At 46.1% G+C, this 19,352-nt stretch overlaps 1 pseudogene; it reads left to right on the forward strand.

The window, feature by feature from the left end:
- The first annotated feature begins 15,835 nt into the window (after nucleotides 1–15,835).
- Nucleotides 15,836–19,352, forward strand: part of LOC105888374 — a 5,958-nt pseudogene continuing 2,441 nt past the window's right edge.

The following is a 19,352-nucleotide window of genomic DNA, read 5'->3' on the forward strand; positions in this document are numbered from 1 at the left end:
TGGGCTTTTCATTTTTATCACATTTGGGAAATTTAATAATATAAAACCAATATGTAATAATATTAATATAATAAATAATTATCTTTTTTTCCAAATATTTCTTATTTCCCCTCTATTTTCCTTTGAGAACTTTTATAAAATATGTGTTAGGCCACTTTAAATTGTCCCACAGTTTTTTGACACTCTGTTCACTTTTAAAGTCTTTTTTTCTTGTCTTTCAATGAACTTGTTCATTGCTCTGTTAATTGTTAGTTTTTGCTATTATGTTGTTACATTTATTAATCTTTTATCCTGTAATGTCTAATGTTAATTTCACTTAGTGCATTTTTCATCTAACACATTGTAGTTTTTAATTAAATGTAAATCTTAGATTTATATTCTTCATGTTTCTCTTTAATACTTTTTGTCTTTCTGGCTCGGCACCCGTGGCACAGTGGTTACAACACCAGCTACATACACTGAGGGTGGTGGGTTCAAACCCAGCCCAGGGCCAGCTAAACAACAATGACAACTGCAACAAAAAAATAGCCAGGTGTCGTGGCAGCTACTTGGGAGGCTGAGACAAGAGAACTACTTAAGCCCAAGAGTTTGAAGTTGCTGTGAGCTGCAATGCCACAGTGCTCTACTAAGGATGACAATCACAGTGAGACTCTGTCTCAAAAAAAAAAACAAAACAAAAAAGTTTTGTTTCTCTTGTAGCTTTTTTTTTGAGACAGAGTCTCATTATGTTGCCCTCGGTAGAGTGCCATGGCATCACAGCTCACAGCAACCTCAAACTCTTGGGCTTAAGCGATTCTCTTGCCTCAGCCTCCCAAGTAGCTGGGACTACAGGCGCCCGCCACAATGCCCAGCCATTTTTTGGTTATAGTTGCCACTGTTGTTTGACAGGCCCAGGCTGGCTTCAAACCTGCCAGCTCTGGTATATGTGGCTGGTGCATTAGCCGCTAAGCTACAGGCACCAAGCCTTTTGTAGCTTTTTAAACATAAGAAATACAGATACATGGAGCTTTGCAAAAATGTTGAGATGCACAAAGATCAAGAAATTCCATCCTTTGTGGATGGAAACAAATGAAGACTGATAAGCCAAGCAAGGTGAAACTTACACGGGTGAATTAGAAAGGATGCTGTCAGCTGTGTTTCTTGGAAATGAAATAATGGACCATAACACAGTCTGTCTCAAAACTTCAGTAGTGGCCCACATATAATGAATGACTCTTTAATGTCACTATATACCATGTTTCCCCCAAAATAAGACACTGTCTTATATTTATTTTTTCTCAAGAAGACACACTAGGGCTTATTTTCAGGGGATGTCTTATTTTTATTAAATATAATACAATAATCTACATTTATTCAAATACAGTTAAGTCATCTTTTTATGGAACCCCACAGGGGGAGCCAACCTTGTTGGTGGGGCTGGCACTAGTGATGCGTGAACTCCTTTCCCCTAGCCATTCGCACATGCGCACCTGCCAAGTGCAAATGGCTCAGGGGTGGAGGGGGGGGTGGAAGGAGCTGTGGCAGACAGAAGGTATTCCAGTCTTCCTTACCGCTCCAGGCAGAAATGCATGACATGCTGCATAGCCACGCCCATCACTAGGTCTTATTATCGGGATAGGGCTTATATTTAACCAATGCATAAAAATCCTGCTAGGGCTTATTTTGGGGATAGGTCTTATTTTGGGGAAACAGTACTTATTCTAGCATACAAGTAATTTCTCAGTTTTAACTAAATCATTTTTCTCCTCATTATTGGCTGTATCATTTTGTTTCATTGCATTCCTGATCATGGAGGGCATGTCAGACATTTGAATTTTACCTTGTTGATTCAACATGTTGGACATTTTTTGATTCTTAGCAAATATTCTTGAGCATTTTTCTGGAGTGAAATTAAGTTACTTATAGACATTCTGATCTTTTGAATTTTGCTTTTACATTTTGTGAGGTGAGACCAGAGCAGCATTTAGTCTGGCTAGAAGGGATAGGAAGCACCTCTGGTCCTGTTAAGCTCTGAATTGTTCCGACTAATCCTTCCACTTGTTTCCTCCCTTCCTTGTCCTCCAGTAGTTTCCTCACACTCATACACTGATCAGTACTCACCTAAACACTTGAGTGGCCCTCTGCAGATCGCTGGAGCTCTTTTTTTCTGTGTAGCTCTCATTTTCTTACCCTGCTCTGTGAATTTTGGCCACCTTGGCCTCTGAAATCCCAACTCTATATTCAGGAAAAACATCTAACCTCTAAAAGCAAAGCAAGGTTCTGGATGAAGAGCTGGAAAACAATATTTCATGCAAATAGAAATCAGAATAAAGGAGGAGGTCACAATTATTTAAAGCCAGAAAAGTAAAGAAACAGAAAGATGATCACTAAATACTGGTCAAGAGGACATTTCGATTTTAAATATACATGCACCCAACTTAAATGCTCCCAGATTTATGAAACAAACCCTAACTAGTCTGAATAATTTAATATCTTACAACACCGCAATAGCTGGGGACTTTAAACACTCCTCTGACAGAACTGGACAGATCCCTAAAACAAAAACTAAACAAAGAAACAAGGGACATAAATGTAACCCTAGATCAAATTGACTTAATAGACATAACAGAACATACCACCCCAAGCTAATGAGTATGCTCTTGTCAATCCATGGATCATACTCCAACATTGATCATATCCTAGGACATAAGTCAAACCTCAACAAAATTAATAGAATTGAAATTATACCTTGAACCATTTCAGACCACAAAGAAATAAAACCATTCCAACAAAAACCCTCATCCCGACACAAAGTCATGGGAACTAAGCAACCTTATGATGAACAACAGCTGGGTCAAGGAGAAAATAAAGAAGGAAATCATTAGATTCCTCAAACATAATGACATTGAAGCTACATGCTACCAAAACTTGTGGGATACTGCAAAAGCAGTCCTAAGAGGGAAACTTATTGCATTAGATACCCACATCCAGGGTGGCGCCTATGGCTCAGTGGATAGGGCACTGGCCCCATATACCAAGGGTGGTGGGTTCAAACCTAGCCCCGGCCAAACTGCAACAAAAAAAATAGCTAGGTGTTGTGGCAGGGGCCTGTAGTCCCAGCTACTCAGGAAACTGAGGCAGGAGAATCGCCTAAGCCCAGGAGTTGGAGGTTGCTGTGAGCTGTGATGCTACAGCACTCTATCAAAGACGATAAAGTGAGACTCTATTATAAGCAAAAAGCCTATATGTCTTTACCTCTACCATTTCTGAGAGTGAGCATGTACAAATCTTGCCTGGCACAATTCAGGAGAAACTAAGGCAGAACTCCATTTGACCTAGCACAAAGGAGGTAAAATTCCTGTGCTCAGGCCAGGAGGCTGGGGCGTGTAGGCACATCACGGGTATGTCTCAAGGACCTCCGAACTATGGTTTTGCAAGATTAAGTTATGGCCTCCAGATGGCCTGAGGCTGCAAAGAGCAGGAAACAATCAGCCTTTTTCCCCACAGCAGTTTCCATATCTATCAAGAAGTGGGCTAGCTGACAGTCTGCTTTTTCATGGCTTCTATTTTGAGTATAACAGATAACTTAGAAGAATGTGTCTCACTGGAAAAGTTAGTCTGTTTTTTACAATTTGTTAGTGAGGTAATGGTATGAATATAAATTAGCAGCGTGTACGTGCAGCACCAGCTATATAAGCTGGAAGAAATAAAGAATTTTTCTATTTGCCACAGAGCAGTAGCCCCCTTTATTTTATGCAATTTCAATTGCAGGTCTACACCTTGCATCACCAACCACTCACAAGAAACATCATGCAACATTCTGTCTCTACAAAAAAAAAAAAAAAAAAAAGATATAGATACCTACATCCAGAAAACAGAAAGTGTACATGTAAACAACCTGTTGAACCACCTCAAGGAACTACAAGAAGAAGAGCAATTCAATCTCAAACTAGAAGAAGAAAGGAAATAACCAAAATTAAAACAGAAATAAGTGAAATTGAAAACAGAATCATTAAGAAAATTAACAAGACAAAATTTGTGTCTTTTCAATAAATCAGTGCTAGGTCAATTGGATACTTATTTGAAAAATATATTAAACTGCATTTCTACTTCACACTATGGTTAAAAATCAATTTGGGGTTGAACATAAATGTAAATCTGAAAGGGTAAAATCAACAAATCTAGAACTGTTGTGCCCAATTAATGAGCATTTGAGATGTGCTACGAAGGGTGAAATTTGGACATAATTTGAAGCTGTACAAAAAAAAAGTGTAGAATCCCTTACTACTTTTTATATTGAAACTTTGAAATGATAATAATTTGGATATATTGAATTCAACAAAACATCCTGACTTGTTCCCACTGATCCTTCCAGGGCAGGAATTTTAGTATCAAAATAGCAGTTTCCCCTCAGTCATTGTTGCCTTTTGATGTGCATCTGCTTTACAATAGAGAAGTTTCTGACTCCTTCCAAAATCTTTCTTAGGAAATGATTGAGGTGAGGTCCATGATATGACCGTGGCCTCCTTGGTCTGCCACTTGCTGGCCAGTCTCTTCCTGGAGTTTCCCAGGATGGTTCTAGTAACCAGGCTGGGTCCTGAGAAGCCGAGGCAGGTGAGTGGAGCACCAGAAGGGAGCAAGGAATGAAAGAGGTGGGAACAGGGTAGGATGGATCCAGGCAGGGGACTGTCAGTTCCTGGGTAATCAAACTCAACAGGATCCAACTTCAAGAAGCTGTTGCCTAGAGACTGAGGCGGCCAGCACCAGGACAGCAACATGAGGATGCAGAGGGAGGCCAGACCTACAGTGCCATGTCCATGGCAGGATGCCAGAAGAAAAACAGGACCCCAGATGAGACCGCCAGAACCGAATCTTGTAGGAACTGCACCTCAAAGAGCTTCACACACAATTTCACAATAATTCCTTTCTGGAGTTTGAGGGGTAGAAAACCTGGTAGGGCAGGAGCCTGAGGGCTGTGGAGTGGTGTGGGGGGTCCTGGAGAAGGAGAAGAGCTTCTCTCACATTGTCCCCCTAGACCTCAGATCCAGGACTTGAGGGGGTTGTTCACCCACTTCACATCAGACATATTAGATATATTAGAATGTACTCACATCACTATTATGTACTTTCGTTGCAGCAAAATAGTTCTACAATTTTTTATAATTTTCCTTTTGAAATTATGGTTTGCTTTAGTTTGTAACTTTGTTGGGTTTTTTGTTTTTGTTTTTGTTTTGTTTTTGGCAGTTTTTTTTTTTTTGGCCGGGGCCAGGTTTGAACCTGCCACCTCTGATATATGAGGCTGGTGCCCTACTCCTTTGAGCCACAGGCGCCACCCAACTTTTTTGGGTTTTAATGAGGAAAGTCCAAACATAGTCATGGGGTTTTCAGGGGTGGGCAGTCATCTTGGCAGCTCTGGACTTATGTTCTGCTCCCAGGTAAGAGTAAGGCCTGAGGCTCAGCGCCCATAGCACAGTGGTTATGGAGTCAGTCACACACACTGAGGCTGGCAGCTTTGAACCCTGCTGGGACAGGTAAACAACAATGACAACTGCAACAAAAATAAATAGCCAGGTGTTGTGGCAGGCACCTGTGGACCCAGCTCCTTGGGAGGCTGAGGCAAGAAAATTGCTTAAGCCCAAGAATTTGAAGTTGCTGTGAGCTGTGACGCCACAGGACTGAACTGAGGGCGACATAATGAGACTCTGTCTCAAAAAAAAAGAGTAAGGCATGAAAACAAAGGAGCACAGGGACCACCAGGTCAGCTAGCAAAAGTCAAGTCCTGCTCAGAAAGACCCCCAACAAGATCCTGACCAGAGGCACATGGAGGAGGGGATGCCACTCTTTAGCATGTTGGGTCACTCTGTGCTCCCTCCTCCCTGACCCTCTTTTTGTCCCAAGTTTTGTAACACCCTCCATAGGCAAGAAAACATTTTTAAAATAATTTTTTGTAGTTCTTGGATGTTTTGAGTTCTCAAGCAGGTAAGATTTGTTGACCAGAACTTTATAACTTTCTTTGAATGATACACTCCCTTTTGAATTTCTTTCCCAGGAAAGCAGGAACCTCCTTGCAGTTATGAGATAACTATCCAGGCTTACACCACCTGCTTGTCCAGAAAAAAGCAAGATAAGGAATGCGGTGTGCACAGCCAAAAGGACACACCAAGCCTACACAGAAGGCTGAAAAAGTGAAAAATATTAACCTCTAGCTCATTATAATACTAAAATCCTCACCCTGGGAGGGATGTATCCATGATTTTTTATTCAGGGGACGTATGTACTAATACTATTTCTCACAGAAATTCCACACCCTGCACTCTACCCCAAACAAATGTTCACTCCCCTCATGCTTTTTTTTTTTTTTTTTTTTTTTTTTGCAGTTTTTGGCCGGGACTGGGTTTGAACCCGCCACCTCCAGCATATGGGGCCAGCGCCTTACTCCTTTGAGCCACAGGCGCTGCCCCCCTCATGCATTATTCATTTTCTCCTCCATAAAACTGCCTGAACTGTTGGTTGGGAGACAGATTTGAGGCAGTCTATGCTTCCCCCTTCCAGCAGATACATCTCTAGAAATAAATTCTTTCTTCCTTAACAATCCTCAGTAATTGATTTTCTGTGCAGTGAGCAACATCAACCCCCCTTGAGGGTTCATTAACATTGGGGTTGGCAAGGCGCCCAAGCCACATACACCAAGGGTGGTGGGTTCAAACTTGGCCCAGGACAGCTAAACAATGACAACTACAACAAAAAATAGCCAGGCATTGGGGCGGGCGCCTGTAGTCCCAGCTACTTGGGAGGCTGAGGCAAGAGAATTGCTTAAGCCCAAGAGTTTGAGGTTGCTGTAAGCTGTGACACCACAGCACTCTACCCAGGGTGACATAGTGAGGCTCTGTCTCAAAAAACAAAACACTGGGGTTAATATTGGTCACTCCTTCAGCCATGTGAGCAGGCTCAGTGAGTGCAAGGAGGTTCCCAGCTTCCTGGGAAATAAACTCAAGAGGGAATGCATCAGTGCAACAGACAGTTACAAAGTCATGGTCGACAAATCTTACTGGCCTGGGAATTTGAAACTTAAGAGAACTAAAGAATTATTTTAAAATGTTTTTCTCCATATGGAATCCATATGTTTAAAATACCCTTTAAACATTCTTTGACTACTTTGAGTAAAAACTACATGGGATCCCAAGAACAAGGACTAATATTACATTTCCATTTCTTCTCTTAGTCATTTCCCACAATTGTTTACTTTGGAAACAGGGACCATTTTCCTGGTTGCTAGGCCCACTAGACCTGAGGGCGGGGCTAGCGATGTCATAAAGCCACTGAGTGATGCGAGGGGCCAGAATGGTATAAAAGGCACAGGAGTTCCGAGCATATCCTAGTTACTGATTTGGCTCTGCCAGAGAAGTAGACTTCTGACAAAATGACCAAAAAGCTTCCCCCCATTTCCCGGCGTCAGCCCCAGCCTCCACCTCACGCTCCTCCTCCACACTCTCCGCTGACTATCCTTCCTCAAATTTGTCCTCTGCATCCCCGCCCTGAGCAGCCCCGCCCTCTGCATCCCCAAACTCAGCATCCCCGCCCTAAGCCTCCTCCCCGGAAACCTGTACCTCTCTCAGCTTTTTCTTCCACTGCTTTCCCCACTCTGACCAACACCCACCATTCCCACAACTCTGTCCAGAGGCTCCTCAAGCCCAATAACCCTTCTGTCCCTTTTCAACAGCCCCACCGCCGCCCCCCTGTCCGCCTGGCTCCCCTTTCCCGGTACTCCCCACTCTACCCCGCCACCCCTCCTCCCAGCCCTTCCTCCTAGGCCCCTGGACCTTAGTCCAAGGTCTCATTCACTTATCCCAGGCCAGACCGGCCAACTCCTACATCTTCCTCTGGGAAGATGGATTCCCTAGGACTGGGACAGTGTGGAGCATCCCTGAATCCCAACATTGTGGATTCTAGCCTGACCTGGTGGGCCCAGGTCAGGCAAGGTGAAGCCAACCAACACTCCTCCTAGGTGAGTTACAAGCCCCCTTGTCCACCACCAGCTCCAACTTGTCTCACTCCTGTGTGTGTTGGGCCTCCACCCTGTGTTAATCCTCTTCAGATGCCAGGATGCCTTTAACAATTTACTTGTCTATGTAGTCTGGTGCTTTCCTGTCCTGCCACCTCAACCAGCCCACATGAGCCCCTGTGCATGTGACTGGCCTCTCCATGGAACATGGTCTGTGACCACACAGCAAACACGGACCAGTGGTCGAGAAGGTACAGGAGAATGGCAAGTGGAAAGGGTCCCACCTATTCTCAAGGAGAACAGGGGGGAGGTCCAGTAAGTCAGGGGAGGGTGGGCCCTGAGCACTCACACAAGGACAGGCCCTGCTACAGACAGATGGGGACTCAGATTGGGTTTTCTTTGCACTTTTTGGTCAGGTTCCTCCCAGACCCCATTTGTCTTCATCCTACGATTCATCCTACAACCATCCCAGGGACTCTCTGACCTTGAGAAAAGTCTCCTGTAAAAATGGGGCATGGCCCTCCATTGTGTTGCCATCAAAGCTCTGAGGGTTGAGCCCCTGACTCAGTCAGCTGCTCCTGCCCCAGGATGGGAAAGAAAGCAGAGTGTGTAAGGTGAGAACATGCCCACATCCCAGCCAGATGAGAGCAGTAGATAACACATGATTTATTTGAAAAAGTGCTCTCCTCAAACTGGTAATATTCATTAAATATAATTTCAGTCAACATTTTGAGAAATGTCTGATTATAATTAGTATGGAAATGCAAAGGGACAAGAATATCAAAATTTTCCAAAGAGGAAATTCTTTCTTACCAGATATCAAAACATAATACAAAAATAATTAATGCAATGTCGTGCTCCTGCAGGCATACAGAGATGAAAGTTTCCATCACAAGGAGTTTAGAGACAGACTCACATGTCTGGACACTTTCTTTAACACAAAAGTAGCAGAGCAGAACTGTGGGCATTGGACTGTCTTTTCAATAAATTGGTGCTGGGTCAATTGGATACTTATTCAGAAAATATATTAAGCTGTCTTCCTACTTAACACAAAACTCAAATATCAGCTTAAGGTGGAACACAGATGTGTATCAGAAAAGGTAAACTGAAGAAAAATAGAATTACTGTGCCCAAGTAAAACTGAAGAACACTTGAGGTATACTATGAACTGTGAAATCTGAACCAGATTTGAAACTGTGAAAAAATAGTGTACAATCCCTCAATACTTTTTATACTGAAACGTTGAAATGATAATAATTGGGACATACTGAGTTCAATGAAACATCCATAAAGGTAGTTTCCCCAGAGTCATTGTTCCCTTTTACTGTGCATCTGCTTTACAACAGGGGAGGTTTCTGACTCCTTCCAAATCTTTTGTAGGAAATGATTGATCAAGATGAGGTCCATGATAGGAGCATAACTCCTTGATCTGCCCTTTCTGGCCAGTCTCCTTCTGGTGTGTCCTGGAACGGTTCTAGTAACCAGGCTGGGTCCTGAGAAGCCCTGGCAGGTAAGCCGAGCACCAGAAGGGAGCAGGGCAGGAAATAAAATCCTCCGGGGTGGGAAATGGGTGTGTGGATTCAGGCAGGGGACTGGGGGTGTCCAGGTGGTCTAACCCAGCAGGATCCTATGCCAGGGACTCTGTTGCCTGGAGACTGTATGGGACCAGGTTGCCTTAAGATCGCGTGGGACAGCAGGGCATGCTGGCTCAAGCCTGAAATCCTAGCACTCTGGGAGGCGGAGGCGGGTGGATTGCTTGAGCTCAGGAGTTCAAGACCAGCCTACGCAAAAGCAAGACCCCATCTCTACTAAAAAACAGAAAAACTGAGACAAGAAGATTGCTTGTTCCCTAGAATTTGAGGTTGCTGTGAGCTATGACACCACGGGACTGTACCCAAAGCGACAGTTTAAGACTCTTTCTCAAAAAATAATATAAAACTTTTTTAGAAAGACCGTGTGGGACGCTGTAGCCTGGAGACCGCGTGGGACGCTGTTGCCTGGAGACCGAGGAGGCCAGCACCAAGGACATGGCAGGACGCCAGAAGGAGGAGGGGGTCCCAGATGAGGTCAGCCAAAACCAGATCTTGTGGGAACTCTACATCAAAGAGCATAACACCCCGAAACTCTACGCGCAGTATCACGTGAATCCTTCCGCAGGAGTGAGGGGCTGCGGCCCCCGGAGGGCAAGACTGGAGGGGGCCCTGGGGGGTCCTGGAGAAGAAGAGCTTCTCTCCCACCGTCCCCCACTAGACCTCTCAGACTCAGGACGTGGGAGGGGGCTTACCTGCTTTTACATCAGACCTGTTAGGTATGTTAGAACGCATCCACATCACAATTATGTATTATCATATTTTTTTAAAAGTTAAGCAGCTTTTTATCACTTGGTTGTTTTCTTAAAGGGGTAAACATTTATTTTCAAGCTTGACATATGGTCTAGGAAGTTCAGGACAGGTGACTCTGGGACCACAGCGCTCCCCCCAATAAAACAACCCTGCCCTCCACTCTTGTCCCTGCACACTCTTTGGAGGTTTCATCTGAACCTGTCACATCAGCTCCTCTTAATGCTACTGGACCTCAAATGGAGCTTCGGACCCTCACGCAGAATTCCCTCCCAGCTGCCTGCCCTGCACCACCCCCAGGCACCTCAAACCCAGCAGGTGGAAAGCTGGGCTCATCTGCACCTCCTGCCCCGCTCGGCCCACTCCAGAACATCCTGTCTCAGCAAGAAGCACCACAGTCATTCACCCTCCCAAGTTCAAAGCCTGGAAGTCATCCTAAAAGTCCCTGTCTCCCTCACTCCTCCACGTAATCAGTCACAAGTCTTGTTACTTCTTTGCATTTCTCTCACCTGACCCACCTGCTCACCTTCACGCACCTTCATGCAGGAGGAGGCGTCTTCCTCTCTGCTCACATAATTTCCTGTCTAAGTAGCACCTCAGTGTGCCTCTCTCCACCCTCACTGAGGAAGTCTCAGCAGGGAGATAGTGACTGCTGCCTGGATTGGCTGATGGGCTCTCAACTATCCTCCTCCCCTAGAAGGTGGGCCCCAAGCCCACCACTACCAGCTAGAGCCGTGCTGAAGGCCCATTGGATCAGTTCAGTCCCTTCATAAAATCATCAGTGGCCCCACAGCTTCTGAGATAAAGATTAAATCACATAACAGATGAGGCCCCTGCCCAGGTTAATTCTACACACCCCTCCTCCCCAAAGCCTTGTGCCATTAAGAAGGATTTTAGAAGCTACTCTGGACCAGCCACTGCTCAAGCATCCCACACAGGCTCCTTTGTCCCCTGGCATTTGAAAATAAATGGATTTTTAAAACACAACTGGCCGTTTCCTCCACCTTACTGAAAGAAATATTTTTCCTTCTTCCCGAACTTACTCCCCGACTCCTGTGCCTAATTAACTGCATGGTGCAGTTCTCTGTAGTCTGATTATGTCTGATGACACATATGGAGAAAAAGTACCATCTTCACTTTAGTCATGACTAACATGTTTTTACTCTGAGCTCTTTCTTAACAACGAAGCAGAAGAATTCAGGCAACATTGAGGTATTCTAGAGAAAGTGCTGTCTCCCACCTCACATCTTTTGGGCACATGCCCATTGCAGTAAAGTGGGAAAATATTAGAACTTATACTGTTGCTTATTTGTACCTATACAGAGAGAAATTATGCTCTGCTAATACACTGACAATAGAGACTGTGTAAATACACATCTCAGAGCAGTGGTTCTCAACCTTCCTAATGCCACGGCCCTTTAATACAGTTCCTGTGGGCCACAACCCACAGGTTGAGAACCACTGCCTCAGAGGGCTTCAGGCTGCAAAGCTATTTCAGTGCTGGAAGTTTGGGATAATCAGTTTGGACTCCACTGGTTTCTACTGACCTCTGCTTATTTCCTACCACTCTCCACCTAGCTCCCTCCACTGGACCACGCAGGCCTTTGATGTTTCTCAAACTCTCCAAGCTCACATCAGTGTTCTGTCTCCCACGTACACTCACACAGTGCACTCCCCTAGTCAGGACTCTGCTCAATTGTATCTCCCTAGATGTGCATCAGACCACAGCACAGATACATGCACACCCCCATCAATGCTCTACCCACTTGTCCTGCTTTACTGTTCTCCATCACACTTAAGTCACTAGATTCCGGCTCGGCGCCTGTGGCTCAAGGGGCTAAGGCGCCAGCCACATACACCTAAGGTGGCGGGTTCGAATCCAGCCTGGGCCCACCAAAAACAACAATGACGGCTGCAACCAAAAAATAGCTGGGCGTTGTGGTGGCCCCCTGTGGTCCCAGCTTCTTGGGAGGCTGAGGCAGGAGACTCGCTTGAGCCCAGGAGTTAGAGATTGCTGTGAGCTGTGATGCCACAGCACTCCACCCAGCGGGCGACAGCTTGAGGCTCTGTCTCAAAAAAAAAAAAAAAAAGTCACCAGATTCCACGTCTGTTTATCATCTGTCACCACAAATAGAATGAAGATCAGGGAACACAGGAAGCTTTCTGTCTTGCTTACAGCCTCTCTCCTGCGCATGTGTAGTTCTGGGGTTAAGTAATGAGTGCCAGTTCTGCTCCACTGTCATCACAGCCCCTCCTGGGGAGGGCTCATTGTCTGAGCAACCTCTGTTGGCTGCCTGGCACACATAACCTTCCCTCTAGATGAGGACTATTCCAGACAGCAGCTGTCAATGAGGAACATGTTCTGTATCTGTGCTGTAGTCAGAATTGCAGCCATGGCCTGGGTGTGGCTGTTGCACACCTGAAATGTACTGACTAGTGTGACTAAGGAACAGAATTTTTCATGGTATTTCATTTTATATATTCAAATTCACATATCCACATGCACTGGTGGCCAACATACTGGACAGTGCGACTCTATATTCTAGGTTCCTGAGGGCGTCACTCAAACTTGCCCCCTGGCACCAAGCACACTCAATGCCTGGCGTATGCCAGATGCTTAGTAAGTGCCAAGTGGATGTCCAGCCTAAGTGGTCTCCAAGAGAGGGTAGGGATTTCATGTTTTAATGTGAACCTGTGATGCTGTTTTTCTCTAGTTCACCTGATCACCTAAAAGCCCATGTCCTGACAGAATAACCTGGAGGAACCTGCAGATGATAAGTCCTAGGGTTTCAGAATGACACTGAGATACAGCACAGACAGACCAAATGGAATCTGTAGTCACTCTTCCAATGAGCAGTTCAGGATACAAATTAGGGACACAGAGCAATAAGGAATATACCAGGTGATGGGTGGACATCAGGCAGGAGGACTTGCCATCTGCCTTATCTTAGGGATATGCCCAGCCCAGTGCCTGACTGCAGAGTCACCTCCCTTCTCTTCATTCTCCGTCCCCTTGCTGAGGTAGATGTTTTCCTCCCATTTGCCAGATGAGAACAGTGAGGCCCAGAGGAATGAGGCCACCTGGCAGGCTAGTCCTGCAACTGGCTTCAAAGCCCACATTCATTCTATGGCGCATCTGCCTCTGTCTCTGGAGACTTGTGGGGCAGGAGAGCTGTGGAGCTGTAGATACGTGTGATGTCGGCAGTCACAGTCATTTCAGTGCAGGAGGATGGGACCTTCCTGCTCTGTCAGGCTCCACTAGCTACACTCACTCACCCCAGGGCCTTTGCTCTCTCTGCCTGCTTTGTGCCTTTCCTCTGCCTCTCCCCAGGCCTGGCCCTCCCAGTAGCTGCTCTTCCTTCTCAGGCCCTGGCCCACAACCTGCCTTCCAGCACACCACCATTGGGTCTGTTTGTAACTCTGTATGTTGTGTTCTCTGCCCCCATCCAGACTATAGGCTCTAGGAGAGCAGAGTCCACATCTGCCTCACTCAGTCCTCCCCCCAGGACCCAGAACAGTGCCTGGCATAGCATCAGGGTTGCCCCAACATGGCTCAAAGCTGAGCAGAGGGACCAGATGCCCCTGTGTCAGGGCCTGGGCAAGCCTCAGAGGCTGGATGCTCTACCCTGAGGAACACTGCAGCCACAGTAAAGGGCCCAGGGACACCCAGCAGTCCCAGATCCTGAGTCCTTCATAACACTGACCTCATTTCCCAGCCAGGTTTCTGCATCTCATTCACCAAGCTGCCCAGGGACTGAGAATGAAATACCCAGAGACACAGACTGAAAACTAGGAGATTGGATGGGATTCCAAGCCCCTGGTAAGTCCAGGGGGTAAGTCCCTGGCTCCTGTCCTCAAAACTTGGGGGCAGCAGACGTGGTAGCCAAGAAAACAGAGTAGGGAGCCAGACAAGCCTGGCTTTCAGTTCTGGCTGCCACTCAGTAGCTGTGGGCCCCTGGGAAGTTTCTAAGCTCTTGTATGACTCCACTTCCTCACAGAGGAAGCGCCTCACCTATTAGGTGAAGTACAGCGCCTCACCTATTAGGTGATGCTGATTTTAGGAGGGGGGATATCTGTGCAGTGCTCAGAGCAGAGCCTGGCACAGAGAGAACACTGTGTGCATGTTACTTAAACAAAGGCAGCTGATGGCAGACGCCTGAGTCTGCAGCTCCCATGACCAGGAGGGTGCGCTGGGCATGTCACATCTATGAATTCTGCTCTCTCATCTCTAAGTAGCAATCTTAGAAATAGTGCTCTCCTTGTTTGATTGAAAGGGTACCGCTAGCCACCAGGGCATCCAGGAAATGTAGACTTTAGCTCTGAAACACGCTACATGAGAAAGGGCTTCTATTATAAAGAAAAGCAGAAATCAGAGAACACAACTTGAAAACATTTCTACCACCACTTTCTAGCTGTGTGACCATAACCTAAGCCTCCATTCATCTATCTTAAAATGGGGATGATGTATCTAACAATAAAAGTTTGTTGTGAACATTGAACGAAAGAATGTGGAGAAACAGCTTAGAATGGGACAGTAAGTGCTAAGTAAATGTGGGCCACTCTGATGTTGGGGAGGAAGGACAGGAAGAAGGACACAGAGCCTCACCTACTTCTAACCAGCTGCCTCTCCTGGCTGCTTGCCTGGCCTCCATTGCCCCCACCCACCCAGGATTTATGCAGGATGCTCCCATCCCAAGGACCCCTCCCCCATTCACTCTCTAATTCCTACTGCAGCAGCCAGGCCTTCAGGTCTGGGGACATCATTCCAGGCCAGGGAGTGGAGCTCTCCTGCAGGGCTGCTTCACACAGACTTGAGCAAATGGCTCAATATGCCCAGGAGTTACCAGTGAAGGGGAGAGAAAACCAGCCAATCATCTGAAACAGCTCCTCTACAGATATGGGGTGTGGGTGTGGAGAGAGGTGACTGGGGGAGATGGAGATTCCAGCTGGGGCCCCCACCACTTATACAAGAAGAACCAAGTTCAAAGGGGAGGGTGTGTTTAGAGAGCTGGAGAAGAAGTCACCACTCAAAAGGAAGGGGGGAGGCCTAAGGAATAGTGAGTAAGGGTAGAGGGTTACAGGAAAAAGAAATAAAGGACAGTCAGTGAATATGAAAATGAAAATAAATGGATTATTCAGTGATTGCTAAAAAGGAGAAGGAAGATGTGTTCACATGCAGAATTATTATGAAAGGCACAGGTACCAAAATGGGATTTTGGAGTGAGGGAGAGAGATGGGGCGCAACTCTTCACACGGCATGGGCAAGTAGGAATGTACAGGCAAGGAGGAAGGTGGGCCCAGTGATGGGAAGTGACTCAAGGAAACATCAGAGGTGGAGGTGGCTTCTGGCTGAACTTCACCTACGGGATTCTTGCTAGTAGGAAGCCAGGGTGTCAGACATCAGTTGGGGGATGTCAGGTATCAAAGGGAGTGAGTGGGTTCTGATAAAACTGACTTAGCAGGATTTTTGATAAAGTGGAATAACACAAAGGTAAACATGGAAGTCCCGAAGTCAGGCGTAGTTGAAAAAGACCTCAGGGAGCCTGAGTTTGCTCCAGGAGAGAACCTTTGTCCAGGGACAAAGAAGGTTGTGAAAGAAGAAAGGTCCGGTGAAGACAGAAATCACCCCAGTTAGGCTCAACACCCGCAGCACAGTGGTTATGGCGCCAGCCACATGCACCGAGGGTGGCGGGTTCGACCCGACTCTGGGCCAGCTAAACAACAATGACAACTGCAACAAAAAAATAGCTGGACATTGTGGCCGGCACCTGTGGTCCCAGCTATTTGGGAGCCTGAAGCAAGAGACTCACTTAATCCCAAGAGCTGTGACACCACAGCACTCTACCAAGGGCAACACAGTGAAATTCTGTCTCAAAAAAAAGGAGGCAGGAGAATTGCTCAAGGAGTTAGAGGTTGCTGTCAGCTGTGATGTCACAGCACTCTACCCAGGGCAACTGCTTGAGGCTCTGTCTCAAAAATAAAAAGAAAAGAAAAGACCCCAGTTAGATAATTAAGCAACCTGGAAAAACACCCTAAAAGGCAAGTAATTTTTTTTTTTTTTTTTAGAGACAGAGTCTCTAAGAGGACACTTTACTGCCCTTGGTAGAGTGCAGTGGCATCACAGCTCACAGCAACCTCCAACTCATGGGCTTAGACGATTCTCTTGCCTCCACCTCGCAAGTAGCTGGGACTACAGGTGCTCACCACAACGCCTAGCTATTTTTTGTTGCCGTTTGGCCAGGGCTGGGTTCAAACCTGCCACCCTTGTTATATGGGGTCTGTGTCCTACCCACTGAGCCACAGGTGCTGCCTCAAGGGCAAGTAAATTAACTCACCAGTCTTTATATCCCTAAGGACCTGACTCACAAGAATGCCATGTATGGATGTGGACCTTTCATGGCAGCTCACCAGGACAGGAAGGGTGATTACAGCTGGCCCTGCCTGGCTTACTGTGCTCACACCCTCCAGGCTTTGCTTGGGGGCAGAAGAGGCTTGATAAGCCAACTCAGAGATCCCAACCACCTGGCAGGATCTCACCCAGGACAGGCACAGTACCAGTCACTTAAATGTTGGCACAGGGGAAGCTACAGTCAGTGAGCACCTCTCAGCCTCTTGTTTCCTGCTGACAGTTGCAGTGAATTACAGTGTCGATGGTATGAGACTTATGCGTCAGTGCTCACTTGTACTTAGGACTCTGTGTGACCCTTCCACATACCCAGTCATTCCTTCCACAGGTATATGTTGGATGCCTAGTGAGCACTGGGTGCTGCCCCAGGAGCTGGGGACTCACTCGGTAGACAGCCCCTCCCCTTGCAGAGCTCACATCTAATAAGGGAAGGAGCCCCCTGTGTAGCCTCCAGTGGAGTCAGTAGGGTAGGGAGTGCATCCAACCTGGCCGGGCTCTTCTCTTTCAGACTCACAACCTTGTTCACGTGAATGCTGTCAGCTCTATTTCCCAGCACACACACCCGCAGAGTGGGGCCTGTTTTAAGCCCAAGGTGTATTGTCTACAAACCCAGGTCTGCTCACTTCCCTGCATGGTTTTTCTGATCCTGCATCCTCCTCTCTAGGTCAACTCAGAATGCCAGGACCACAGGCTGAACCACTTCCAGGTCTACAAGGACATCACTCTGTACAGGGCCAAAATGTGGAGCCTGGGAGAGGATGACCTCCACGAGTACCCTCCCAGCAGTGTCTGCCCCCTTACTTGATGCCCAATGTATCCACTGCAGAGACAAACATTACTTTAAAATAAAAGTCTAACTTGCCCTATCTGGAGTCTCACTTTTCTCCATTCTGTCCAAGTCCACTGGTTCAAATCCTTATCTTTTAACCCAATGTGAGACTTCAAGGGTATGTCAGCAGCCTAATGCATGTACATCTTGGTCTTTCCAAACACAAACAAGGATGATAAAGCGGGCCAGGTGTGATAGCTCACTCCTGTAATCCTAACACCCTATATATCCAATTCTGGATTGGAATCTGGAGTGTTGCTCTCTAGAACACCCTAATGATCCCACTTAATACTACTTGAGGTGGCTTGGCGCCCGTAGCTCAGTGAGTAGGGTGCCGGCCACATACACCCAGACTGGCAGGTTCAAGCCCAGCCCAGGCCAGCTAAACAACAACTGCAACAACAACAACAACAAAAATAGCCAGGTGTCGTAGTGAGCGCCTGTAGTTCCAGCTAGTTGGGAGGCTGAGGCAAGAGAATCACTTGAGCCCAAGAGTTTGAGGTTGCTGTGAGCTGTGACACCATGGCACTCTACCAAGGGTGACAAAGTGAGACTCTGTCTCAAAAAAAGACACCAAATTTCTCAGTAGAACACAGGAAGCTGGAAGGGAAAACATAAGTACCTGCCACAACCTAAGGGGAAAGCCACACCAGCCCTAATAAAGCCAATTTCAGAAATGCAGGGAAACAAACATTGACCTCTCATTGTCCTTTCTAATAGAAAGAAATTAAAAAATGGAACATAGGCCAGGTGCGGTGGCTCACACTGTAATCCTAGCACTCTGGGAGGCCAAGGTGAGTGGAATGCCTGGAGCTCACGAGTTCAAGACCAGCCTGAGCAAAAGCGAGACCTTGTCTCTACTAAAAACAGAAAACTGAGACAAGAGGAAACTTGAGCCCCCAAATTGGAGGTTGCTGTGAGCTATGATGCCACAGCACTCTATCTAGGACAACAGCTTGAGACTCTTGTCTCAAAAAAAAAAAAAATAGAACATAACAAAAGAAGCATAAAGCAAAAAAATAAAATAGGATTCCTATCTCTCACCAATTACAAAAATTAATTCAAGATGGATAAGTGACTTAAATGTATATATTTTGTTTTATTATTTTTTTTTTTTAGAGATAGTCTCACTTTGTCACCCTTGGTAGAGTGCCATGGTGTCACAGCTCACAGCAACCTCCAACTCCTGGATTTAGGCAATTCTCTTGCCCCAAGCTCCCAAGTAGCTGGGACACTCAGTCATACAAACAAATGAGTTAATGTCTTTTGCAACAATTTGGATGGAATTGGAGACCATTCTCCTGAGTGAAATATCTCAGGAATGAAACAAAAAATATCATGTATACACTCTAATAATTTGGAACTAGTCAACGGGTACCCATGGGCACAAAGAGTCAACGGAAATCAAGAATAGGGAGGGGGAGAAAGGAAGGGTAAAAACCTATCAAGTACAATGAACACTATGCGGGTGATGGGCACAGTAATAGCCTTGACTTAAGCATTAAAAAAGTCATGTAACAAAAACATTTTTTCCTAGAGCTGGAAAATGTTCTTCTTAGCAAAGTATCAAAAGAATGGAAGAAAAAGTATCCAATGTACACACTCCTATTATGAAACTAATTTATACCTTTTATATGTAAGCTATAACCTAATAACAACCTAAGAATACAGGAAGGGGGGAGGGACAGGGGAGGGGGACATGGGTGGAGGGAGGGGGATTGGAGGGATCACTTCTGAGGTTTATCTTACAAGGGTACAAGTGAATCTTTCTAAGAGTAGAATGTGAACGTTTTAAAA

The sequence above is a fragment of the Otolemur garnettii genome, unplaced genomic scaffold, assembly GCF_000181295.1.
Source record: "Otolemur garnettii isolate 467f Iridium unplaced genomic scaffold, OtoGar3 scaffold00325, whole genome shotgun sequence".
NCBI classification, from domain to species: Eukaryota; Metazoa; Chordata; class Mammalia; order Primates; family Galagidae; genus Otolemur; species Otolemur garnettii.